Here is a 22,385-nt window from a genome sequence, read left to right on the forward strand (position 1 = left end):
TCCTTTCCTATTCCTGTCACCCTGGGGGCTGTAAAACCCAGGCCTGAAAATTTAATCTGTACCTGTATTTGATCTTTCATGTTTCTGTCACCCTAGGGGCTGAATACCCAGGCCTGTACCCTTAACATTTACCTGTTTCTGTCCTTGTCTGAATTGCAATCAATCCCTGAACTTGTTTGAATCTAAGTCTAGATCTTTTCCTAGATTTCATGTGTATCAACATGTAGCTATCTCTAAAAATGCAGTGGCTGAACCTATACCTATCCTATCTCTAAAATCTGCAGTTTCTGCATCAGTACCGATCTCTAATCTGTTGCCTCTGTGCAACATTAGTGTCTTGCGTGTACTCTTGCTTCTTCATTGTAAATACCTTGTGTGAGCTTGGCTCTGACAGTCCTGTGTGTACCTGTCCTTATATCGGTCTTGTGTGAACTTGGTCCTGTCTGTCCTGTGTGTACTGGTCCTTACCTGACCCAGTCTGTTCTACGTGAACTCGTTCCTGTCTGTCCTGTTGGAACCTGCAGTTCCCTGCTTTTCAATATCTGCGGTTCCCTGGTTGTCTGCATCTGTGGTTCCCTGTTTGCTTGTCCGCATTTGAGGGTCCTTATCTGTTCAGACTGAACAGGCTCTTGCCCATTCTTCTATTCCAATTGTACCTGTCAGTGAACCAGTTCCTCCTGAAGCTGTTCATGTCCGCCCAGTCTGAACTGGGTCCTACATATGCCCTTGTGTCAGTTGTGTCCGCCACCATTATCATATCTTGTTGATGGTCATCTGTCATGTGACCGAGGTCAGTCCTGGTGTAGCACCTGGTCATGCCTTCTCGGGCTTTCTTCAGATCGCCGCAGGGTCAGTCTTGGGGAGGCACTTAGTCACGCTCCTCATGGCTGTCTTTGGACCACAGAAAAGTGGGACTACAATTCACTCTCGAGTTAAACAGTCCAAGTGTGAGTGTAACACAAGGGTACACTGTTATTTGCTAGAAGGTGTCCATCCCACAGGTTTTGGGCAGTAGGGGGTATGTAAGAAAGCAGGAAATAAGGTCCTGGATGGCAGGTATATATCACCGATGTAGCTGGCCTCAGTGATGTAAATCTCAGTTGAACCTACTAACAGTAGGTTTCTGCTTTTTTTTTTACTGGAATTTGGTTCCGGAATTTTAGGAGTGATCAAAACAACTTGGTTGGGAAAGGTCGCTCCCTTACTCCAGTCTGAATCTTACAGGCCTACTAAACGGCAGCTGGACCAGCTCAGGGGGGAGTGTTATGCTGCAGCTGGAGAATGACTGAGTTGATGGATAGTCCATGTTATAGTCTGAGAAGTTCTGGTGAAACCAATTTGGTGAGGCCATTTGATTTATTTTGCATTAATCAAGTTAGGGACTTTTTTTTATTAATTTGTGAAGACGAAAGTTGTTTTAACCTTTTATGCTGAAAAGTTTATGAAGAACAATAAATAAATAAAATAAAAAGATGAGAGGCCTGTAATTGGCATCATAGACCACAACTATGAGAGTCAAAATGAGAAAACAAATCCAGAAAATCACCTTGTCTGTTTGGCAAGATTTATTTTGATGTCAATCACAGGCCTCTCTCATCTTTTTAAGTGGGAGAACTTGCACAATTGGTGGCAGACTAAATAATTTTTTCCCCACTGTATATATATATATATATATATATATATATATATAATATATAATGTAAGGCAGAGACTTTCGTGTCCGTGTGGCAATGAGGCAGTTACCCAAGAAACTTTAACTTAAACGTCTTTATTTTCCAACTTACATGCAAATCGAAGACTTTATCCTCTGGTTTGCAGCCGGAACATCCATGTCAGTCCATATCAGTCTGTTGCCATGGACGACTGCACCACCATATAATCTGTGGGTACGGTAATGGCTTTGCTCAAGCCTCTGGTCTGTGTTTAGTTTCACACAGACAGGCTTACACAGAGCTCCTGCTTTGTTGCTTGAAAAAGCCTAATAATGACACTCCCAAACCCTAACTGAAAGTTTAATTGGGAATTGTGGACATGGGCCACTCCGATGACCTGGAGTGGAGGGAGAGATTCATCCCACTACCATCCAACAGATCTCTCCAAAACTAAAAGCCCATGTCAGGTTTTCCTATAGCTATAGTCTTCCTATAGTCAAATAGCTTGAACAAGTCTGCTATGGTTATGGTAATTACAATGCTCTCCTGCAGGTTTAGCATGTTTCTATGCACATCCTAGGGGACACATAACGGCCCTCGTATATGATTCTCTTCAGTTCTGTGGGTTTTTCTTACTTTAGCAGAAGTGTACAGGCAATTTTGTTAAGTCTATGTGTTGAAATTTATTGTGTGACTTTACTTTTTAATTGAAATTGAACAAAGATTAATGTTTTGAATTTGGTTTACTTTGGTGGATTTAAAGTCTTATAAGTAAGTCCAATTACATTTTAGTCATGCAGTCAGAAAAACTCACTGACAAAGAATGTTTTTTTTTCTTTAATGCAAAAACAGCATGTATTATAATGTACCCTTTTTTTCTACCACATTGCCGGATTACAAGCTTGCAATGTGTTCTTACTCACATAAGCATATAAATAGGTGCTAGAAAAAAATTGGACGGCACAGGGACCTATCTCAAAGGAAACCCGACATTTTATTAGCCAAGTATAGTAAATGCACAGCCCAAATAGAATATATAGAATAGATATATAGAATAGATAGGAAAGATGTTCTGTAGATATTTAATGTCACAAGCCCCTAACATATAATAAACTAGCACCCTTTATTGCCTTTCATGTGGCACTAAAGGGTGTTTAGCCTTCTTTAACCTATGAAATAAATAAATAATTTAGAAAAAATTATGTGGCAGTCCCCCCTATTTTTGATAACCAGCCATAGTAAATCAAAAAGTTGCGTGCCTATATTATAAGATGGTGAAGGTCCCTGGATTTTGGGCCATTCCCAGTCTAAAAATACAAGCCCACAGTCACCCCAGAATTGGTGCATCACAGGAGGTGCACCAATTCTGGCGCTTTGCTCTGTTCTTCCCGATTGCCCAGAAATCATAGCTGACATCAACCCTTGTGGTTAGTAATGAGAAGTGTCTATCAGACCCCCCCCTTACTAACTCAGTATTTAAAAATAAAAAAAACACACACACACAACAATTTTTTTTTATTTGAATAAAGACTTTTCTACACATTCCCTGGTTCACCAATTTTTAAAAAAGCCATGCAGGTCCACCATAGTCAAGGGAATCCGTCGTAGTCCACCGAAGTCCACAAATGGAAACCTGAAAGATATAAAATTGAGAAAAATAAACAATCCACTCGCCATCGTTCACCAATTTATTCCAGAAACGTTGCCATGCAGATTTAACGTAGTCCAGGGTTCATTGATTCTGGTGTTGGCGACTGTGAATAGCATGAACGATACTGCTATTCACATGTGCCGGTTACTGACGTTACTGCTAATCAAATTTTGCGGGACCTGGCAACTCTGATCAGCGATGACGTCAATAACTATACTGCTCATCAGAGGCTTCGAGTCACGCTACCCTCTCTGAGGGTCTTGTGTAGTGCAATGGAAGTCGGCAACTCAGAATAGCAGTGACATCAGTACCTGATGACTGTATTCCCAGTGACTGGCACAAGATTCAGTGTGAAGTTATATGTCTGCAGGATATCTATACATTCTGTCTATCTATCTATCTATCTATCTATCTATTTATCTATTATTTATCTATTTATCTATTTGAGCATGTTTCACACACAGCACCAAAACGTCGCGTACAAATGGGCTATTAAAATAGCTTTTTTTGCACTAAAATGATGATATATTCATATATATATATATATACAGTATACTGTATATATATAGTCACACACACATACATGTATATATTACATAGTTTCCTTTATTATGTATATTGCCGTTCCCTATTATACAGTGCCCTCTCTTGTTGTGTACAGTACCGTCCCTTACATATTGGATTATATAGAGCCCTGTTTCTTATTACATACCATCCTGTCTTGTTAGATGAATAATGGAAAGATGGCTGATGGAGCATGGGAAAGCTTCTTATCTGCTGGAGGAGCTGATGGACTGGTCGTCTGATCACCGGCTCCTCCATCAGCAGTCATTTTATATCTAAAAAGAGAGGGGACTATGTAATAATAGAGGGCGCTGTGAATAACGAAACTAACAAGAATACACTATGTAAGAGACAGCACTGTACATAACAGCAGAGGAAGCTATATAATAAGGGACAGCACCATATATAACTAGAGAGGATGCTGCGTAATAAGAGACGGTGTTATACATAATAAAAGGTGAAACTGTAACTAAGGATGGTGTTATACAGAATTAGTGAGTGCACTATATACTAAGGGAATGTGTTATACATAATAAGTGAGTACACTATATACTAAGGGACTGTGTTAGACATAATAAGTGATAATAATTGCCAAACTCTCCCCCCTCCGATCTGTCTTGAATGCTGCTGCCAGGATCATATTCCTTGCCAATCGTTACACCGATGCCTCTGCCTTGTGCCAGTCATTACACTGGCTACCCATCCACTCCAGAATCCAGTACAAACTTATTACCCTCACCCACAAAGCTCTTCATGGCTCAGCACCACCCTACATCTCCTCCCTTGTTTCAGTATACCATCCTACCCGCGCCCTCCGTTCTGCTGATGACCTGAGGTTAGCATCCTCAATAATCAGAACCTCCCACTTCTGTCTCCAAGACTATACACGTGCTGCGCCAATTCTTTGGAATGCACTTCCCAGGTCAATACGATTAGTCCTCAATCCCCACAATTTTAAGCGTGCCCTGAAAACTCATTTATTCAGACTGACCTACCGCCTCAACACATTAACCTAATCTATCCCTATGTGGCACAGCCAAAAGTTTTTACCATAACCAGGTTCTCCGCATCATGTTCCCACATGCTTTATGCATCCATTAGCCCTCTGCGTCTGTACTGTTACACACTTAACATTATGGCTGGTCCATACAATCAGGGCAACTGTTACTACCCACCTTTCGTGTCTCCCTTTTTTTTTCCTCATAGATTGTAAGCTTGCGAGCAGGGCCCTCATTCCTCTTGGTATCTATTATGATCTATGTGATCATTGTTATGCTGTAATGTCTACTGTTTGTACAAGTCCCCTCTGAAATATAAAGTGCTGCGGAATATGTCGGCGCTATAGAAATAAAATTTATTATTATTATTATAATAATGTCTTCCTCCGCCTCCCCCTGTTCCTAAGTCCATTATAAGTCCCCCTTCCTCCCATCCCAATCCCCCACCCCTCATTGTCCTCCTCCCCCCGCATCCCATTATTGTCCTCTCCCCCACCCCGTCATTGCCCTCTTCACCACCTCCATCATTGCATTCTCCCCACCACTATCATTGCTTTCTCCCCTGCCACCCCATCATTGCCCATTCCACCAGCTCCATCATTTCCTCCTCCCCACCACCCTCATCATTGTCTCTCCCCCCACCACTTCCATCATTGCCCATTCCACCACCTCCATCATTTCCTCCTCCCCCACCACCCCCATTATTGCCCTTTCCAAAACCACCATCATTGCATTCTTCCCCACCACATCCATCATCAATGCTTTTTCCCCCACCACTCCATCATTGCCCTTTCCACCACCTGCATCATTGCCCTTTCCACCATCTCCATGATTGCCTTCACCTCCACCATCTCAATCATTGCCTTCTTCCCCATCACTCCCATCATTGTCTTTTCCACTACCACAATCATTGCCTTCTCCCCCATCTCCACCAGTGCCTTCTCCCCCACCCACATCATTGCCCTTTCCACCACTTCCATCATTTCCCCCTTCCCACCATCCCCATCATTTCCCTCTCCATCACCCCATCATTGCCTTCTCTCCATCACCCCCATCATTGCCTTCTCCTCATCACCCCCATCATTGCCTTCTCCCCATCACCCCCTTCATGGCCTTCTTCTCCACCTACACACACACAGACACACACACAGTGCTACACATGCACACACACACCACCACTCATGTCCTCACACACACACACACATACAGGCAGCACCTCTCACCTGTCCACACCGCAAGCACTCTGCAGCATCACAGCGCCTACGCTTCCTCTCTCTGCCACAACCAGCCGCTGAATGATGACGTCATCTATTGGCGCTGCTGTCTATGTGAGAGGATGTGCGAGTGCCATGCAGGAAAGATCGCTGCAGCTTCGCTGCTATTTTCTCTTGTAGGGATTGCTTCCTGCCCACTGCACATAAGGGCAATCTGGCCAGGGGCCCCTCTCCACCTCTGGGCCCCGGTGCAGCCACACAGGCTGCACATGCAGTATGTCTGCCCATGAAGGACTGGTATGTACCTGTAAAACCAAATCTTCAAAAAAAAGGGGAAAAAAATAATGTGTCAAATGGGGGTCTATCTTACAGTCCAAATTCAGCTTACCAGGGGAAATCGGTAAAGGTGCAGGTAGGGCCGGTTTTAGGCAAAGTGGGGCCCTAGGCAAAGTTTAAAATGGGTAGCAACAATGATCCCATAAATGAAACAATAGTGTGGAGACAAGGAATAACCCTGCTCCAACACCATACACATAAGCTCAATAACTGATTATGCGAACCAGGAGAAGCAATAGAGCATAGAATCAAATAGTTATAGAAAAATATATCAAAATTCTTTATTAAATAGTAACAATACAAATCACAATGAAGTGCTCATGAGTAAGTGTGAACAATAAATCCCAAGGGTTGCCCCCTCAACCACCCCAAGATGGAAAACCCGGCAAGTAATAACATACGGGATAGCACAAATTCTATCATATGCCCTAATATGTCAATAACCAGAAACCGAATCATTATAAGTCAGTGGCTAGATAGTAATTTAGTGCTGCCTGTTAGGAGAACGTGATGGCGGTACATCACAAATAATTCCCATGCAAGTTAAAAAGAACCATGTGGTAGCTTACCAGGAAGGGAAGGTAGAGGAGAGCCCAGCAGTGGGACCCCCGACGCGCGTTTCGCGGCGTCCCCCGCCACTTTATCAAGGAGGAGATGGCACTAAGTGTCCCAGTAGGGCCTTAAAATAGCCCCTGACCCCGGTCACTTGACCGGCATCCACCAATCGCAATGGCGCTAGCGGCGCATGCGCCATGACTTCCGCAGGTCCTGCACTGTAGCCTGGCGTCTAACACAGCGCGTGCGCGCCGGAGTAAACAGACGCCGGCCACAGCGCGGAGTCGCAGAGAGCATGGCGATGCGCACTGCTATGAAAAAAGTGGATTGTAGAGACAAATATATATGGCATAACATAGGGAAGGGATCAGGACAGTATATAAAACAACCGTCTATCACAAGAAGATCTATACATAAAGATGAGCCACCTCGGTTAGAGTGACACAGTATGTAAATTAACCCTCAATCGCCATATGTGCCAATATATAAGAAATGGAAGCTACCACAATAAAACTAATACAACAAGATATGCAATATAATCATTAGTGAGGTACCGGCTCCATAAGCATATAATAATAAAATAGTTATGCACCGATGGAAAAAGAACCATCTATGAACGTAGAAAAACATCCAAAATTAGGTGCACCTCTACTAAAAGAGCCAATAACCCCATATTCAAATAAAACATAAATGAAGAATATTATTAGTAGACAATATAAATCGACGACTCCATAGGGTACTTGATTGTAGTAAAAAGTGTATCGAATCCACCATATAGAGCCATTTCGAAACCAAACTGGGACACGCAGAAAAACACTATAAAGAAGAATTATGAGAAAAGTGATTAAAACATGAAGAAATAAAAGAAATTAAAAACAAAAACAAAAACAACCACTGCTAGGCAGCATGGGAAATATAAGGTCATGCGGGAACAATAAAAAGGAAACGGTAGAAAGTTTTTAAAAAATACATACAAGCATATATCTCTTTATATTAATTCCGGGCAAAATAGAAAAATTTCACAAAAGCACAGGCAAAAACAGAAAAAGGAAGGAGAAAAAATGGATCCAATAACAGGTTGCACAATGGGTTACAAGAATGGGGTGAAACTTAAAAACTCATTGAGGCCTCTCGGGCTCATGGTGTCCAACTGGACAATCCATCTAACCTCCATTTGTCCGAGAACCTTTTTATAATCACCCCCCCTTATCCCCATGTGCAACACATCGATACCCCTAACCTTTAACAGTCCTGCATCGCAGTTGTGATGTGCCCGGAAATGTCGAGGAATAGTCTTAAGCTCAGAAGGATCAGGAGCAGTCCGGGCTGCGCCAATGTCCCGCACATGTTCACGAACTCGCACCCTCAGCTCCCTGGTGGTGAGACCAATATAGATTTTGGGACACGGACATGTGGCGTAGTATATAACATTACTCGTGCCACATGATATCCGTTGCTTAATCTTAAATTTCCTCACACCATCCGAGGAGCTGAAGGTGGAGCAGCGCAGGACATTGGCGCAAGCCAGGCAGTGTCCACATGAAAAAGAACCACCTATTGGGCCACTAGACCCGAAAAAGTTTGGAGGAGTAGGTACATAGTGACTCCGCACCAGGAGGTCGCCCAAATTCTTTGAGCGACGTGGCATCATGGAAGGGGAGCGACCCAGGACGGACCTCAGGGATGAATCTGTCTCCAAAATAGGCCAATGCTTTTGTAAGATGGCGCGCATATTGCGCCATTCATGATTATAAGTAGAGATGAACCGTATAGGTCCATCTCTATTAGGTATACCACCCTTCTAAGTTGGTTGTAAAAGGCCACTGCGTGGAGTATATCTCGCCCTATTGTAGCCCATCTTGATACATCTGCGACTATAGCCCCTTTTAAGGAAACGATCACTCAGATCGTGGGCTTGTCTCTCAAACCGATCATCGGTGGAGCAGATGCGTCGCATGCGAAGGAACTGTCCGACCGGGATGGCCCTCACTGTGGCCGGATCATGGGCTGATGCTGCATGTAGTAAGGTATTGACGGAGGTGGGTCTCCTGAAAACGTCCGTCTGGATAAGTCGACGTGAGTCGACCTCCAGACGGACATCCAGGAAATCCACACTCCTATCACTAAACCTATATGTCAAGTGAATGTTGTAACTATTTTCATTCAGGGACCTCATGAAAACCCCGAGCTGGTCGGCAGTACCATCCCACAAAAACAAAATATCGTCTATGTAGCGGTACCAGCACAGCACATGGCAAACGTCCCGTGGGCCCCCGTCGCCAAACAAGCTCCTCTCCCAAGCACCTAGGAACAGGTTGGCATACGAGGGCGCACAAGCCGCCCCCATGGCTGTGCCCCGCCTCTGTAAATAAAAATGATCCTTAAATACAAAAAAGTTGTGGGTTAGGATAAAGTCGACCAGCTCCAGGACAAGCTCACATAGAGGGCCACCCAGGTCGGAGGCCCCCAAAAACAAGCGAACAGCATCCAACCCCACCGAATGATCGATGCATGTGTAGAGACTTTCTACGTCTGCAGTGACAAGAAGGGTAGAAGGCTCCACAAGGATGCCATCAACCCACGTCAGGACGTCCGTTGTGTCACGAATATAGGATGGCAAAGTCTCCACTAATGGTTTTAAGTAAAAGTCGATAAATCGACATATGGGTTCGCATATGCCCCCAATCCCCGACACAATGGGACGCCCTGGAGGGTCGAGGGCATCCTTGTGGACCTTGGGAAGGAGATAGAATGTGGGGGTTCTAGGGAATCTAACCACCAAGCCGTCCAAGACCTTTTTAGTAATTATCCCATTTTCAAATGCCCTCTCCAAAATCAATCGGAGTGCATGTGCAAAACTAACCCTAGGATCCGAAGGTAGTTTTTGATATGTCACTGGGTCCCTCAGTTGACGAAAGGCTTCCCTCTCGTATTTACAATTAGGCCACACCACTATATTCCCCCCCTTGTCAGCTGGCTTGAATACCACATCCTCCAATGACTGTAATTGGGAAATTGCCAGACGTTGTTTATGGGTTAGATTATCTAAACTCCGTCGAGTGGACAATTTCTTAAAATCCTCACTAACTAGCTTTGTAAAAATGTCTACTGAGGGACTGATGGTCAAAGGGGGGAATCTAGTGGATTTAGGCAAAATTGAAGATGGAAACTTACTTAATGGTGGAGCATTGTGTTCCGCTAGCAAATCCTTCAAATTACGGAATGCTTCCCTTTCAATGTCACTGAGGGACCCAGGGACATATCCTCCAGTATGGAGCTTTTTCAAAATCAATTTTCTTGAAAATAATTGAAGGTCTTTCAAGGCTGTAAAGTAATGGAATGGGTTAGTAGGTGAGAAAGTTAATCCCTTACCCAGAACCTCCAACTGTGTCCCCGTAAATACATGATTTGACAGATTCAATACCTGTAGGTCACCTCGAGAGCCGCCCTGGGAGCCCCCGATCCAGACGCTTTAATTTTTGAGGTTTGGCGTGTCTCAATCCTCTTGGGCGGAGCCACTTTAGAACCAGTACCTCTCTGCCCCAGGTCATCCTCCTGAGTGGAAATATTTGAGCGCAAGGAAGTGGATCTTGACCGTGAATAGGATGTATTCCTGTACCTTGGGCGGGACCGACTAGCTGTATCACGCCATTTGTATACCCTAGATAATTGTTTATCTTGGACCATCTCTTTTAAATTTTTTTGCCTTGTTTGTTTGAATGTCTTGTGCCCATTTTTGTAGATCAGAATCAATCTGATCATTTAATTTTTTTAGGGCATCACTAGACATTTCTTTATGTAGAGTAGATTGAAGTTCATCAATTTCAGTTTCAATAACAGTAAGAGATTCTTGGTCCATTTGTTTTAAAAGGGTCATAAAGCCCTTGAAACAATTATTAGTTAATTCCTCCCATTTGTTCTTGAAGGTCTCATCCGAGACCGGAAATGAGGGAAAAACTTGGATCCTAAGACCTCTAGGTATCAACTCTTTCTGAATATATTGGTCAAGAAATTCATGATTCCACCATATCCCAAGGTCCACAAGGATGCCCTCGACCCTCCAGGGCGTCCCATTGTGTCGGGGATTGGGGGCATATGCGAACCCATATGTCGATTTATCGACTTTTACTTAAAACCATTAGTGGAGACTTTGCCATCCTATATTCGTGACACAACGGACGTCCTGACGCGGGTTGATGGCATCCTTGTGGAGCCTTCTACCCTTCTTGTCACTGCAGACGTAGAAAGTCTCTACACATGCATCGATCATTCGGTGGGGTTGGATGCTGTTCGCTTGTTTTTGGGGGCCTCCGACCTGGGTGGCCCTCTATGTGAGCTTGTCCTGGAGCTGGTCGACTTTATCCTAACCCACAACTTTTTTGTATTTAAGGATCATTTTTATTTACAGAGGCGGGGCACAGCCATGGGGGCGGCTTGTGCGCCCTCGTATGCCAACCTGTTCCTAGGTGCTTGGGAGAGGAGCTTGTTTGGCGACGGGGGCCCACGGGACGTTTCCCATGTGCTGTGCTGGTACCGCTACATAGACGATATTTTGTTTTTGTGGGATGGTACTGCCGACCAGCTCGGGGTTTTCATGAGGTCCCTGAATGAAAATAGTTACAACATTCACTTGACATATAGGTTTAGTGATAGGAGTGTGGATTTCCTGGATGTCCGTCTGGAGGTCGACTCACGTCGACTTATCCAGACGGACGTTTTCAGGAAACCCACCTCCGTCAATGCCTTACTACATGCAGCATCAGCCCATGATCCGGCCACAGTGAGGGCCATCCCGGTCGGACAGTTCCTTCGCATGCGACGCATCTGCTCCACCGATGATCGGTTTGAGAGACAAGCCCACGATCTGAGTGATCGTTTCCTTAAAAGGGGCTATAGTCGCAGATGTATCAAGATGGGCTACAATAGGGCGAGATATACTCCACGCAGTGGCCTTTTACAACCAACTAAGAAGGGTGGTATACCTAATAGAGATGGACCTATACGGTTCATCTCTACTTATAATCATGAATGGCGCAATATGCGTGCCATCTTACAAAAGCATTGGCCTATTTTGGAGACAGATTCATCCCTGAGGTCCGTCCTGGGTCGCTCCCCTTCCATGACGCCACGTCGCTCAAAGAATTTGGGCGACCTCCTGGTGCGGAGTCACTATGTACCTACTCCTCCAAACTTTTTCGGGTCTAGTGGCCCAATAGGTGGTTCTTTTTCATGTGGACACTGCCTGGCTTGCGCCAATGTCCTGCGCTGCTCCACCTTCAGCTCCTCGGATGGTGTGAGGAAATTTAAGATTAAGCAACGGATATCATGTGGCACGAGTAATGTTATATACTACGCCACATGTCCGTGTCCCAAAATCTATATTGGTCTCACCACCAGGGAGCTGAGGGTGCGAGTTCGTGAACATGTGCGGGACATTGGCGCAGCCCGGACTGCTCCTGATCCTTCTGAGCTTAAGACTATTCCTCGACATTTCCGGGCACATCACAACTGCGATGCAGGACTGTTAAAGGTTAGGGGTATCGATGTGTTGCACATGGGGATAAGGGGGGGTGATTATAAAAAGGTTCTCGGACAAATGGAGGTTAGATGGATTGTCCAGTTGGACACCATGAGCCCGAGAGGCCTCAATGAGTTTTTAAGTTTCACCCCATTCTTGTAACCCATTGTGCAACCTGTTATTGGATCCATTTTTTCTCCTTCCTTTTTCTGTTTTTGCCTGTGCTTTTGTAAAATTTTTCTATTTTGCCCGGAATTAATATAAAGAGATATATATGCTTGTATGTATTTTTTAAAAACTTTCTACCGTTTCCTTTTTATTGTTCCCGCATGACCTTATATTTCCCATGCTGCCTAGCAGTGGTTGTTTTTGTTTTTGTTTTTAATTTCTTTTATTGCTTCATGTTTTAATCACCTTTCTCATAATTCTTCTTTATAGTGTTTTTCTGCGTGTCCCAGTTTGGTTTCGAAATGGCTCTATATGGTGGATTCGATACACTTTTTACTACAATCAAGTACCCTATGGAGTCGTCGATTTATATTGTCTACTAATAATATTCTTCATTTATGTTTTATTTGAATATGGGGTTATTGGCTCTTTTAGTAGAGGTGCACCTAATTTTGGATGTTTTTCTACGTTCATAGATGGTTCTTTTTCCATCGGTGCATAACTATTTTATTATTATATGCTTATGGAGCCGGTACCTCACTAATGATTATATTGCATATCTTGTTGTATTAGTTTTATTGTGGTAGCTTCCATTTCTTATATATTGGCACATATGGCGATTGAGGGTTAATTTACATACTATGTCACTCTAACCGAGGTGGCTCATCTTTATGTATAGATCTTCTTGTGATAGACGGTTGTGTTATATACTGTCCTGATCCCTTCCCTATGTTATGCCATATATATTTGTCTCTACAATCCACTTTTTTCATGGCAGTGCGCATCGCCATGCTCTCTGCGACTCCGCGCTGTGGCCGGCGTCTGTTTACTCCGGCGCGCACGCGCTGTGTTAGACGCCAGGCTACAGTGCAGGACCTGCGGATGTCATGGCGCATGCGCCGCTAGCGCCAATGCGATTGGTGGATGCCGGTCAAGTGACCGGGGTCAGGGGCTATTTTAAGGCCCTACTGGGACACTTAGTGCCATCTCCTCCTTGATAAAGTGGCGGGGGACGCCGCGAAACGCGCGTCGGGGGTCCCACTGCTGGGCTCTCCTCTACCTTCCCTTCCTGGTAAGCTACCACATGGTTCTTTTTAACTTGCATGGGAATTGTTTGTGATGTACCGCCATCACGTTCTCCTAACAGGCAGCACTAAATTACTATCTAGCCACTGACTTATAATGATTCGGTTTCTGGTTATTGACATATTAGGGCATATGATAGAATTTGTGCTATCCCGTATGTTATTACTTGCCGAGTTTTCCATCTTGGGGTGGTTGAGGGGGCAACCCTTGGGATTTATTGTTCACACTTACTCATGAGCACTTCATTGTGATTTGTATTGTTACTATTTAATAAAGAATTTTGATATATTTTTCTATAACTATTTGATTCTATGCTCTTTTGCTTCTCCTGGTTTGCAAAGTTTAAAATGGGGCCTCAAATGCTAACATACTGCACATCACACAGAAGCATTTCAGTTGTAGTTACATGCACTGAGCTCAGGAGGCTGATCGACAATATTGAAGTCGTTCAACACTTGTTTCCCGGCCTCTTTCCACTGTCTGAGAAAGAATGATGGGGACAGAACATCTACAGTTTACACCCATAGTCCTCCATATAATATAATGTGCCCCATAGTCCTCCATATATTAAAATACACTGCTCAGTCCTCCATATAGTATAATACACTCCTCATAGTGCTCCATATAGTATAATGCACCGCCATAGTCATCCATGTAGTACAATTCACTTCCCATAGTATAATGCACCCCATAGTTCTTCATATAATGTATTCCCCATAGTCCTCGATATAGTATAATGCAGCCCACATATAGTATAATGCAGCCACCCCTTAGAGCATAATGCAGCTACCCCACAGAGTACAATGCAGCCACTCCACAGAATATAATGTAACCCCCATAGAATATAATGTAGCCCCCTTCATAGTATAATGCAACCCCTCCATAGAATATATGGCTGCCCCCTCATAGAGTATATTGCAACTGCTATAGAATATAATGCAGTCCCTTATATAGAATAATGTAGCCCCTCCATAGAATACAATGCAGCCCTCCTCATATAGTATAATGCAGCACCCACAGAATATAATGTAGCCCCCTCATAGAGTACAAATGCAATCACCCCCCATAGAATATAATAAATATAATAAAGCCCCCCATAAAATATAATGTAGCCCCAAATAGAATATAATGCAGCCCACCTCCCCATAGAATATAATGTAGCCCCCATATTATATAACACAGCCTTCCCCATATAATGTAAAATGTACCCCCCATGGAATATAACACAGCCGCACAGTATACAGCCCAGCACCACACGGTATATAGCCCAGCCACACATGGTATATAGCCCAGCACCACATGGTATATTGCACAGCCACACATGGTATATAGCCCAGCACCACATGGTATATAGCCCAGCACCACATGGTATATAGCCCAGCACTACAGTATGCAGCACAGCACCACATGGTAAATAGCCCAGCACCACATGATATACAGCACAGCACCATGATATACGGCACAGCACCACATGGTATATAGCCCAGCACCACATGGTATACAGCATAGCACCATGGTATACAGCACAGCACTATGGTATATAGCACAGCACCACATGGTATATAGCCCAGTACCACATGGTATACAGCATAGCACCATGGTATACAGCACAGCACCATGCTATACAGCACAACACCACATGGTATATAGCCCAGGCCACACATGGTATATAGCCCGGCCACACATGGTATATAGCCCAGCACCACATGGTATACAGCACAGCACCATGGTATACAGCACAGCACTATGGTATATAGCACAGCACCACATGGTATATAGCCCAGTACCACATGGTATACAGCACAGCACCATGGTATACAGCACAGCACCATGCTATACAGCACAACACCACATGGTATATAGCCCAGGCCACACATGGTATATAGCCCGGCCACACATGGTATATAGCCTGGCCACACATGGTATATAGCCCAGGCCACACATGGTATATATCCCAGCCACACATGGTATATAGCCCAGCACCACATAGTATATAGCCCATCACCACATAGTATACAGGCCAGGCCACACATGGTATATAACCCAGCACCACATAGTATATAGCCCATCACCACATAGTATATAGGCTAGGCCACACATGGTATATAGCCCAGCACCACACAGTATATAGCTCATCACCACATAGTATATAGACCAAGCCACACATGGTATATAGCCCAGCACCACATAGTATATAGCCCATCACCACATAGCATATAGGCCAGGCCACATAGCATATCTCTCCCCCCCCGAGAATGGCCCCACAGTCCAGCACACACAACGATATATTAAAAAAAAATCCTCACTTTCTCCTCTTACCCGCGCTTCTCCTGGCTCCTGCTCTGCCTGGCACAGGAGTGAGAGCGCAATGACGTCATCGTGCACCTGCTGTGTGTCAGAGGCAGAGCGGGGAATGATGGGAGAGGGAGCATCAGTTGACGCTCTCTCCTCCATCATTGCCTCCTTCAATGCGGCGGCTGGGGGAGTCGGAGCTGGGGGCAGGCAGGCCCCCCTGCCTCACAGGGGCCCAATAGCGGCGGCATGATGTGCCACTAGTTTGAGGCCCCTGGGGGAGTGGGGGAACTAGGCAGCTGCCTGGTCTGCCTGCCCCTAACGCCGTCCCTGGGTGCAGGAGTGGTCACAGGGGTTGTTCGGTGGTTCAGGCTTGTGCGATGTTCTCCGGGAAATCTCATCCCAGGCTGGTGCGGCAGTGGTGCTCTGTGCTGCGGTGGCGGTGCTCTGTGCTGCAGTGCCAGCACAGTGCAGTGCCGGCACAGAGCGCCGCCGCCTCAGCACAAAGCGCCGCACAGAGCCCCTCTGCCACAGCATTTGTAAGTATATTCTGACTATAAGATGCACCCCCATTTTCCCCAAAAATCTTTCGGGAAAAAAGTGCGTCTTATAGTCCGAAAAATACGGTATCTATCTATCTATCTATCTATCTATCTCTGTATATAAGATAGATTTGTTAGATTGTAAACTAGATTTCAATTATGTATATGAGCCTTTATTAACCCCTTAGTGACCAGGCTAAATTTTTTCAAATCACTTTATATGGCAATATTTCTGGAATGTTTCGACATCATTCAGTGATTTTAAGACTGTTTTTTTTCACAACACATTTTAATGGTAAACTTGGCCAATATGTTTTGCATTTATTTATAAACAAAATCAGAAGTGTAATCATTTTTTTTTTTAAATAAGCAATTTTTAAACTTTGAATAATCCCTTTAATCCAGATAGGTATACGACACAAAAAAATTAATACATAACAGTTACGTCATGTGTGCTTTCCATCAGCACCATTTGTAAAATGTTCTTTTATTTTATTTGGATGTTAGCTTTAAAACTGTAGCAGCAATTTTTCATTTTTTCAAAGAAGTTTACAAAACGTTTGTTTTTAGGGACCTATTCTGTTTTGAAGTGACTTTTGGGGGACCTATAAATTGGAAAACCTCAAAAAATGATACCAGTTTAAAAACAGCACCCCTCAATATATTCAAAACTGATGTCAAGTGGTTTATTAATCCTTCAGGTATTTTTTAGAAATTAAAGCAAAGTGGTATAACAGGAACGATGAATTTTATTTTTACCACCTAAATGTTACTAACTTCTGAACAGGCCGCTATATCTGGCAGCCTAAAGCCATTATTTAACTGGGAATTGCCGTGGCAACCATCAGTACCCCACAATCATGATCTCAAAATGCCACTAAAGAGGGAGCCCGCACACTCTGTTAACCATATAGATGACTTAGTCACTATTGACAGCAGCATGTAAGGGTTTAAACAAACATTGATCATGGCTGACGCAGTTTCTGGCCTTGCTCAATTCACTTGCATTGAGCAAGGTATGCATTTTGCATAATTCTGGTCATATGACCACCCGCTGCTGGCACCAGAGAATCTTGAAAGTGCCCAGTGCTCGCAATGTGAGGATTCACAAATCTGCAGTCACATACAGTCACATAGAGTGACTGCAGACTCTATGACTGCAGACTTGTAGCCTACAGTCGGACAACCCCTTTAAGTAGTACAGCATGCCTTTGACTTCCAATACTCTAAATTGTATGAAGTTGCTGGTCTATAATGAGTTAGATAGAGTTCAGTAAACCTTGCCAAAGTTTTGTGGTATTTAATGGTTAAAAGCTCATAGTAATGGCATCTACTATTACAATATTTATTTCCTTATAATATTATTTTCCTAATACCTGTCTCATACATTTTGTGATTCGACTGTGTCTGTTGGTTACTGTTCCTGTCTATATTCTGATCCTGGTTACTGTCGGTGCTGGTTGTTTCCTCGTTCTATGACTCCTAGTTTTGTGTAAATCTGTAAGGTCTCCCTCTTGCCAAACTCTCCCCTCTCCAATCTGTCCTGAATGCTGCAGCTAGGATCATATTCCTCACCAATCGTTATACCGATGCCTCTACCTTGTGCCAGTCCTTACACTGGTTACCTATCCACTCCAGAATTCAGTATAAACTTATTACCCTCACCCACAAAGCACTCCATGACTCAGCACCACTCTACATCTCCTCCCTTGTCTCAGCCTACCACGCCAACCCATGACCTCCGTTCTGCTAATGACCTGAGGTTAGCATCCTCAATAATCAGAACCTCCCACTCCTGTATCCAAGACTATACACGTGCTGTGCCAATTCTTTGGAATGCACTTCCCAGGTCAATACAATTAGTCCCCAATCCCCACAATTTTAAGCGTGCCCTGAAAACTCATTTATTCAGATTGGCCTACCGCCTCAACACATTAACCTAATCTATCCCTATGTGGCACAGCCAAAAGTTTTTACCATAACCAGGTTCTCCGCATCATGTTCCCACATCCATTAGCCCTCTGCGTCTGTACAGTTACACACTTAACATTATGGCTGGTCCATACAATCAGGGCTGCTAATGACCTCAGGTTACATCCTCAATAATCAGAACCTCCCACTCTCGTCTCCAAGACTTTTCACGTGCTGCCCCAATTCTTTGGAATGCACTACTTATTCTAATACGATTAATCCCCACAATTTTAAGCATGCCCTAAAAGCACATTTGTTCAGACTGGCCTATCGCCTCAACGCATTAACCTAAATATCCCTGTGTGGTGCATTCTAAATTTTTTACCATAACCAGGTTCCTCGCATCATGTACTCACATGCTTTATGCATTTAATAGCCCTCCGTGTATATATTGTTTATTTAGACTGTTAATTGGTTCATGCAACATCACAGGAACATCTGATTCTTACACTTTGGCTGGTCCGAACAATAAAAGCAATTGTTACCATCCACCTTTCGTGTCTCCCCTTTTTCCTTATAGATTGTAAGCTTGCGAGCAGGGCCCTCATTCCTCTTGGTATCTATTTTGATCTATGTGTTTATTGGTATGCTGTAATGTCTATTGTCTGTAGAAGTTCCCTCTACAATGTAAAGTGCTGCAGAATATGTTGGCGCTATAGAAATTATTATTATTATTATTATTATTATTATTATTATTATTATTATTAATGCTGCTAACTATCTAAGAGTAGCAGCCACTTTCTGTTTAAACAGAAACTGTGGAGGAATAATTAGCCAGATAAAAGAAGCACTGTAGCAGTCACATTGCATGACATAAAACACCTGTTATTTTCCAATATCCTGTGCTGAGGACCAGATGATGTATTCCCAGGACAAATCCTAGGGGTAGATAGTAATAGCATTATATGCCATCAGACCTACAGCACACTGGAGGGCAATTATGTTGATATATGTAGGTTAAAGTAAAACATGAAAAAAATGTTTGACTTTGCCCAAAAGTCATCAACTGCTTTCAACATTTTGAAGAATTTGGCACAATAACTATCAATGAGTGCTGCAAGACAAAAAAAGAAAAGTGTGTTAAAAAAAGCCCTGTAAATAATAATAATAATCTTTATTTATATAGCGCCAACATATTCCTCAGCGCTTTACAGTTTAACAGTTTCAAAATACAAGTCATAAGTAACAACGTTAACAATGCAATAATTAAAGCAAAATAAGATGAAATAAGACGACCCTGCTCGTGAGAGCTTACAATCTACAATGAGGTGAGGGAGATACAAAGTACAGGTGTGTATTTACAATGGTGTATTTATAATGATGGTCCAGCCATCTTGAGGGAGTGTAGGATGGATGGAGATAGTGAATGGGCTACACACGCACACTTACACATAGAATGACTTTGATTAGTGAACGTGATAAGCCGCTCTGAACAAATGTGTTTTGAGGGAGCGCCTAAAACTATGCAAATTGTGGTTAGTCCTAATTTCTTGGGGTAGAGCATTCCAGAGGATAGGAGCAGCACAGGAGAAATCTTGGAGTCGGGAGTGGGAGATACGGATTAGTGCAGAGGTTAGTCAAAAGTCATTTGCAGAGAGCAGCGATCGGCTAGGCCGATAGACAGAAATGAGGGAGGAGATGTAGGGGGGCGCCGCACCGTGGAGAGCTTTGTGGGTGAGAACAAGTACTTTGAATTGGATCCTATAATGAATGGGCAGCCAGTGTAATGACTGATGAAGAGCGGACACATCTGAGTACCGATTAGCCAGATGGACGACCCTGGCTGCTGCATTAAGTATGGACTGGAGAGGGGATAGTCGAGTGATGGGGAGGCCAATTAATAGAGCATTGCAGTAATCCAGGCGGGAGTGGATCAATGCTACAGTGAGGGTTTTTGTTGTTTCCATGGTGAGAAAAGGGCGGATTCTAGAGATGTTCTTTAGGTGTAAGCGGCAAGAGCGGGCAAGAGATTGTATATGGGATGTGAAGGAGAGATTGGTGTCAAACATAACACCCAGACAGCGCGCCTGCTGCCGGGGTGTTATTGTGGTACCACCCACGGAGAGGGAAATGTCAGATTTAGGGAGGTTAAGAGATGGCGGGAGCAGAAGAAGTTCAGTTTTGGACAGGTTGAGTTTCAGATAGAGAGTGGACATGATATTGGAGACTGCAGACAGACAGTCACTGGTGTTCTGTAGTAGAGAGGGGGTAAGGTCGGGGGAAGACGTATATAGTTGTGTGTCATCAGCATAAAGATGGTACCGAAAGCCAAATCTGCTGATGGTCTGTCCAATTGGGGCTGTGTAGAGAGAGAAGAGAAGGGGGCCAAGGACTGAGCCCTGAGGTACCCCAACAGCAAGAGGAAGAGGAGATGAAGTGGAGCCAGAGAACAAAACACTGAAGGAGCGGTCAGAGAGATAGGAAGAGAACCAGGAGAGAGCAGTGTCCTTAATGCCTAGTGACTGGAGCCTAGAGAATAGTAGATGGTGGTCAACAGTATCGAAAGCTGCAGATAGGTCAAGAAGAATGAGCAGAGAGTCGTCACCGTTATGTTTTGCTGTCAGAAGGTCATTGGTCACTTTGATGAGTGCAGTTTCAGTCGAATGTAGGGGTGGAAGCCGGACTGTGAAGGGTCTAGAAGGGAGTGAGTGGAGAGGTAACAGGTAAGGCGGGACTAAATTAGGCGCTCCAAAAGTTTAGAGATGAAGGGGAGATTGGAGACTGGTCTGTAGCTGTTTGTGCAGGATGGGTTGAAAGCGGGTTTCTTTAGTAATGGAGTAATGATGGCAAGTTTGAAGGAGGAGTGGAAAATGCCGGAGGAGAGGGAGAGATTAAAGATTGTAGTTAGGTGGGTTGTGACGACTGGAGAGAGAGACTGGAGGAGATGTGAGGGAATGGGGTCAGTAGTGCATGTAGTCATATGAGAAGAAGAGAGGAGTCTGGAGACTTCTTCTTCTGTGATAGGATTAAATGTGGAAAGTGAGCCAGGGGAGATGCAGGAAGGGATGGGAGTCACAGCACTTGGTGGTTGGGAGCAGATTTCCTGACGGATATTATGTATTTTTTCTGTAAAGTGGGAGGCCAGGTCATCAGCACAAATGTCTGTGATAGGGGCTTGTGCTTTTTGCCTGAGGAGGGTGTGAAAAGTGGCAAAAAGTTTCTTGGGGTTGTTGGCTAGTGAGGAGATCAGGGTGGTGAAGTAGGTCTGTTTGGCGAGGTGAAGGGCAGCGTTATAGGTTCTTAACATAAATTTGAAGAGGATGAAGTCTTCTGGTGTGCGGGTTTTTCTCCATAGGCATTCAGCACTCCTAGAGCATCGCTGGAGAAGTTGAGTTTGCGATGTGAGCCAGGGCTGTTTTACTCTGTACTTGGAGGTTCTGAGGGTGAGGGGAGCTACTTGGTCAAGGGTGCTTCTAAGAGTGTCATTGTAGTGAGGAACAGCCAGATTAGGACAGGAAAAAGAGGAGATTGGGGACAGTGATGAGTGTAGGGAGTCTGAAAGTGTCTGAGGGTTAATGGCTTGTAGATTTCTGACTGAGTGGTAGGGAGGAGTGAGCTGGGGTGGTTGAGGATTTGTGAGCGTGAAGGAGAGAATGTTGTGGTCAGAGAGTGGAAGTGGTGAGTTATTTAGGTGGGAGATTGAACAGAGCCGGCCAAAAACCAGATCAAGGGTGTTACCGTCCTTCTGTGTCTCAGAGGTTGAAAGCTGTGAGAGGCCTAGAGAGGTGGTTAGTGATAGAAGCTGGAATGCAGATGTGGAAGTAGGGCTGTTAATGGGGATGTTGAAGTCTCCCAGGATAAGGGTTGGAAGTTCTGAGGACATGAAGTGCGGCAGCCA

The 22,385-nt window shown here is 44.1% G+C and overlaps 1 long non-coding RNA gene across 1 annotated transcript in view; it reads right to left on the reverse strand.

The window, feature by feature from the left end:
* Window positions 1–3,179: 3,179 nt before the first annotated feature.
* LOC141094616 (uncharacterized) overlaps window positions 3,180–22,385 on the reverse strand; it is a 177,469-nt gene continuing 158,263 nt past the window's right edge. The window contains exon 3 of the long non-coding RNA XR_012233128.1: window positions 3,180–3,285. This is a non-coding gene — a long non-coding RNA (uncharacterized lncRNA). The remainder of the gene's footprint in view (window positions 3,286–22,385) is intronic.

The sequence above is a fragment of the Dendrobates tinctorius genome, unplaced genomic scaffold (assembly GCF_039654945.1).
Source record: "Dendrobates tinctorius isolate UK_male_01 unplaced genomic scaffold, ASM3965494v1 ptg000064l, whole genome shotgun sequence".
NCBI lineage: Eukaryota > Metazoa > Chordata > Amphibia > Anura > Dendrobatidae > Dendrobates > Dendrobates tinctorius.